Here is a 6023-nt window from a genome sequence, read left to right on the forward strand (position 1 = left end):
AATTCTTACAACTATGTAGGTGTCCAAAGTCTCATGATATCGGGATGATTTTGTAGTGTCAAGTCTAACCACCTTCATGTGTTATTTAGTGACTTCTCTTACAATCAACTGGACAAGCCAGTGCCACTGACTTTCTGGAAGTGCCAAAACTGGATTTTCTATAAGTGTTTTAGAAGATGGCGAGTTTGTAGTGACTCACTTTGTCTGCCTTGAATGATAATTTCATATGCATGGGTGTCTGCATTGGTGCTTTAGTTTGTATTGTTGTTTTGACAATGGCATACTGAATATTCCTTGTATGCTACCTTGCTATAGAATCTTGTGGGACAACTCATTAGATGGAAACATTACAGTGAATGATATCCAACATGATGCCTTTTTGAATTCAGAGTCAATATTTGTTCTGTAAGAAATCTCCCCAGCACCCTGGCTTTCTTTATTTTTTGCATATGTTCATTCAAAGGGGATGTATATATTTGAGACAGAAGAGGAGGGCTTGCAAGTAACATTGGCTCAAGGACGCATCCAATGGCCTTTTTTGGGATGGTGGGGGGTGGCAGGGGGGAAATTTCCATTAAAGTTATGGTTTAAGAGGTCATTTAGGGCTCCTCTTTCAAGTGGTTTAGTGTCCTATTTGTTGTTCATTGTAAATAGCAACATGTACACTTGATTTTTGCTTCATAGTGGATTAAAAATCGGGTCTAATAGTTTACCTCTAATGCATAGCTTTGGAGGTATTGATTTAGAGTTCCTTGACGAGTGCATTGATGTTAGTAGTATCTGTCAAACATAACTTGCCATACAATTGTTGTCTTTCACACCGATTAATATTTTGGGGTTGTGGGTCCCACACTATGAAATAATTAACGTGCATCTCACATGTGCAAGTCACATTTGCACATTTGATTTAACTTTTTAATCAAATGCTAAGCAAAGCAATAAATTCTCACGTCCTTGTGACATTAGCTTTTTGTGACTCTTGTGATCTTGTAATTTTTCTATGATTAATACAATTTCTCTTTACCAAACAAAAAATGATGCTTAAGCCTCCTCTCTATGATCCTGCAGGGACTTTCAAAACAACAATCTTACTGCGTTCATCCTCGGCGCATTGGATTCTACAGAGAATGTCAGATTCAGGTGACCTGAGATCTTGTAAGGTTTTTTAGGCCTCTTTCTATGCCAAGTGTGAGTAGTAGAAGTGGAAAAACGGAGGAGGTTGATACTGGGAAAGAATTATTGTCAGGTTGTTTGGATATCCAGTGTGCAACAATACATCTTTATTACCACCAAACGTCTGCACAGTGTTTAATGGAAGCAATTCAGAGCTTCTCGATTTTGAAAGGACTCCTAAATTATCTACTTCATGTCAACAATCAACATGTGATGCAACTCATAATCAGCATCTAGATTATGGATTACTAACTCAGCAAGGTGTTTGTCAATGCGCCTATCCTGTTGAAGTAGGATATCGACTGAAGAGTCCTGGTTTTGCTATCTTTGAACCCTACAAGGATATGTTCAGAGATTACCTGTCATCGAGACGAAACTTCTCATCATATTAGGTAAATGTGTCCCAATATAATTGGGAACCTGGTCCACGTATGTGGATGTCAATCGTGTTGTTCCCAAGTAGAGATAAATTCAATAAATCAGAGCTCCAATACCTTTACGATACCTTCACAACTTGGAAAATTCTTGACGATACCTTCACAACTTAGAAAATACCCATTGACCTGCAAGTCCTTGCTCAATGAGTTTTGTCTTTCCAGTGTTGTTTTCTCATTTGGGCTCACAAGCTTGTTGACTGTGTAGAATCGTCTCCTCCATCTAGAAAGAGCTTGAGTGGAGGTGCTATTGCAAGTATTGTGATAGCTGCAGCTGTGTTTAGAGCCATAGTGGTCAATGTTGCGATGTTCTTTGTTATTAGGCACCGTAGTCCCTCCAGAGAAAGTATGATTCCACCCCCTTCTATTGATGCATGGACCCTCATATTGTGAAACATTCTAATACTGAATATGTTTTCTTTTGATTTCCACACACTAAAAATGGAGCAACTTTATTGATTGGGTTGTTAGATTACTTGTCTGGTAATATGGAAATCAAATGTTCTACTGTGAGAATTTTTATCACGGCTATGGTTAACATCCTTAATTTGACTGATTTTTAAGTTTTGAGATATTTGGTGCATTCAAGGATGCCATAGTAAAAGACCATGTACTAACAGAGCATTTTGTGGTTCTTTGCAAAGAAACACTATTGAAACATGAAAGTCGCCGGTGTGAAAGATTATACATATGAAGAAATGTCAAAGGCCACCAACAATTTTGATGATTCCATGCAGATTGGGAAAGATGGACATGGGAAAGTCTACAAGGATATTTTGGCTAATGGGGTAGTAGCTACAATAAAGCGTGCACAAGAGGGATCATTACAAGGTGCAAAAGAATTCTCTATAGAAGTAGAGTTGCTTTCACGTGTTCATCATCGCAACCATGTCTCCTTGTTAGGCTTTTGCGATGATCAAGGTGAACAGGTATGTATTGAAGGGTTTTTACTCTCTCATAGTTCAAGAAGTGCCTACTTTTCTAAACTAGTAAGGAGAACTTAACTTAGGCTTTGTTGCAGATGGTGGTGTATGAGTTCATGGAAAATGGTACCTTACGAGAGCATCTTAATTGTGAGTAAAGATTATACATATGAAGAAATGTCAAAGGCCACCAACAATTTTGATGATTCCATGCAGATTGGGAAAGATGGACATGGGAAACTCTACAAGGATATTTTGGCGAATGGGGTAGTAGCTACAATAAAGCGTGCACAAGAGGGATCATTACAAGGTGCAAAAGAATTCTCTATAGAGCTAGAGTTGCTTTCACGTGTTCATCATCGCAACCTTGTCTCCTTGTTAGGCTTTTGCGATGATCAAGGTGAACAGGTATGTATTGAAGGGTTTTTACTCTCTCATAGTTCAAGAAGTGCCTACTTTTCTGAACTAGTAAGGAGAACTTAACTTAGGCTTTGTTGCAGATGGTGGTGTATGAGTTCATGGAAAATGGTACCTTACGAGAGCATCTTAATTGTGAGTAAAAATTTTCATGATGATCTTCTTCAAAACTAGTACATGAATCTAGTTGTATTGATATCTATATATCAATTCTAGAGCAGTTGAGAAGCTTCTCCTTCATTGATATTTGAGGGGCTGTAATGTTTCAGAAAAATCAAAGGTGGCCCTAGATTTTCCAACCCGAGTCCACATAGCCTTGGGATCAGCTAGAGGCATTTTATATCTTCACACAGAAGCAAGTCCACCCATATATCACCATGATAGTAAAGGTAGTAACATTTTGTTTGATACGAAGAGGAGAGCTAAGGTTGCTGACTTTGGAGTTTCAAAGCTTTCCCATGTTCCTGATCTAGAAGGTGCAATAGTTGGCCCAATTTCAACTGTAGTGAAAGGCACTCCGGTGAGTGGAAGCTTCATACGGTTGATCATATCCTGTTCTCGATGCTATGGTTCTACCAGAGTAAAGATGTAGGGACTAACTTCACATTAGGGATGCATGCATTCTAAAGACTTGATCATAGTTATCTTTGGAGTGTGAATCACACTATTGCTTGCTAAATAAGTGCCAGAGATTCTTCCAGGGTTACGCGGATCTAAAGTACTTCTTGACCCACAAACTCACTGATAAAAGTGATCTTTATAGTTTTGGAGTTGTCATGCTAGAGCTTGTAACAGGCATGGAGCCCATTTCACATGGGAAAAATCTTGTGAGGGAGGTAAGGATTTATTAGTCTCTGGCAGTTTTCAGTCTCACAAATAAATTGTTCTTTTTAGAAGGGTTTTCAAGTTAGGAAAACTCTAATGGATGTGGAGTGCTACAGGTCAACCTTGCATATGAGGTTGGCATGATGTTGTTCATTGTAGACCCACAGATGGGCTCATATCCATTCGAATGTTTAGAGCCTTTGGTGAGACTAGCGATTTCTTGCTACAAGGATGATACAGACTCTCGTCCATCCATGGCTGAAGTAGTGAGGCAGTTGGAAGCCATATGGCATCAAACACCGATACCAGATTCCATGACCGCATTTGAGATATATTCAAGGGACACTGACAGTACTCCCCCCAAGACAAATGCATCAGGTTCTAACAATACTTACATTTCATCAGACATAGATGGAAGTGTGTTGATGAGTGGCACTATCCCAAACCTTTCTCCAAGGTAGCTATTTGCAGGACATCGGTATACGATTCCATGGTTGAAATACATCAAATACCAGTCTTATGAAGCTTTTTAGCCTCAGGTCTATAGACATTGCATTAAAATCCTTTTCACACAAGTTATCAACACCATGATAGTTGTAAATGCATCTAACTATGGTACTAGTCTTTTCCGAGCTTCCTAGCCTTAGTGGATATGCATGCACATCCATCTCTTTTCCACATAGATTCTCAATGCATGAGTATTTTGATATAGGAAAAGGTTGTTTGTACATGCATGTACACATGATGAAGTGCGAAGCATGCTTGGTGTGGTTGACATCATTATAAAGCTTGTGAGGCTACACCTTACCTAGTTAAGTTGGTTTAGCTAAGCTTGTGACCAATTATTTTCCACTTTGCAAACTACCATAATATCATAATTTCTTCAAGAGGTTTAGCTAAGTTGGGATGTCTCATTGTTTCAAAGAGTGAAGGTTATCACCTATTGCCTTTTGCTTTGGATAATTTCTCTAGATATTTATATTTGAGACTACTCATATTGAGAATTTTTAAAAAAACCCCAAATGCATCAAATGATGTGAGGTAAGAAGACTACCAATGGAGAGGGACTGGGAGAGGGAAAGAAGAGAGAGAAAACTGCAGAGAAGAAGAAGAAGAAGAGCAAAAGAGAGAGAAAGGCAGGTACGAGGAGAGAGAAAGACTAGAAATGGAGAGAGAAAGATAGGAAGAGAGAGAGAGAGAAGACATGGAAGCTTGGAGAGCAAGGTGAAGGAAAAAGAACACTTGTATTAATTATCTGATGATCAAAAATTAAGTCTCTCTCACCTTATATACCAACCACCAGTGTAGCTAGTATTTCCCCGTTATTAAGTCCCCCTCTCCTACATTCCATCCCCATCCGAAGGTTTTTGCCCTCAAAAACAATTTGGGCACGTGTGGTAACTGGGAGGGGCCGAGATCAGAGTACTAGTCTGCTGCATTATTACATGGGTATACTGATGAATGAAGAGGTATTATTGTGTATTATAGGTCATCTAGTATGTACGATACATGGGACTTATTGGGGAGTTATAAACATGAATTTTGACCCAAATATCTGGAGTAAATGGGGGCTACAGACAGTGGATAGCAAGCTGTTTACTACAGGACCCTGCTGTAGTGAATCTGTCATAACTTTTTATGGGAGTCTCCGAATGGGATGTTCTACACATCAAAATGGAGCTCTCGAGAAGTACTTTCAACCCATGTATGGTGTGCATTGTTGTCCATAGTACAGAATAAAATTTTCTTTAAAATAGAGTGTTGTCTACAATCAGTCTGAGAGAAAACATGGCCATAGTTAGCTAGATTTCAGCCAAATCTACTTCTAAAAGATATGGGAACTCTTCCAACACTGAAGCTGGCCTCTAAGAAGCTTCCTTGAGTGGTAAACCTTCCCACTTAATCAAGTATTCCATGATCGAGCGAGAGTGAAGCCTCTTTTCCCTTTGTCTTATGAATTTTTTGGGTATGTATTGAATGATGCCTTCTTCGTCTATCCGTGGAAGTTCCTCAACATAGTCCACTGCTAAGACAATGAAGGGCTTCAACTGACTCACATGGAAGACATTATGGATCTTTGTAGATGGGGGTAATGCCAATCGATATGCCAAGTCTCCCACTCTCTTGATAATTTGGTATGGCCCATAGAACCTGTGTGCCAACTTATTGCTGGTGGACCTGTCTTTAAGGGAGGCATATCTAGACTTAGGCACTTTCAAGAGCACCAAATCCCCTTCTTGGAACTCCACAT

General features: G+C 39.3%; 1 pseudogene; it reads left to right on the top strand.

The window, feature by feature from the left end:
- The first annotated feature begins 298 nt into the window (after positions 1–298).
- Positions 299–4233, top strand: LOC148040295 (putative LRR receptor-like serine/threonine-protein kinase At1g06840; annotated as a pseudogene).
- The last annotated feature ends 1790 nt before the right edge of the window (positions 4234–6023 follow it).

This window comes from Lygodium microphyllum, chromosome 2 (assembly GCF_053477565.2).
Source record: "Lygodium microphyllum isolate KBCC chromosome 2, Lygodium_microphyllum_v1.1.10, whole genome shotgun sequence".
Lineage (NCBI taxonomy): Eukaryota > Viridiplantae > Streptophyta > Polypodiopsida > Schizaeales > Lygodiaceae > Lygodium > Lygodium microphyllum.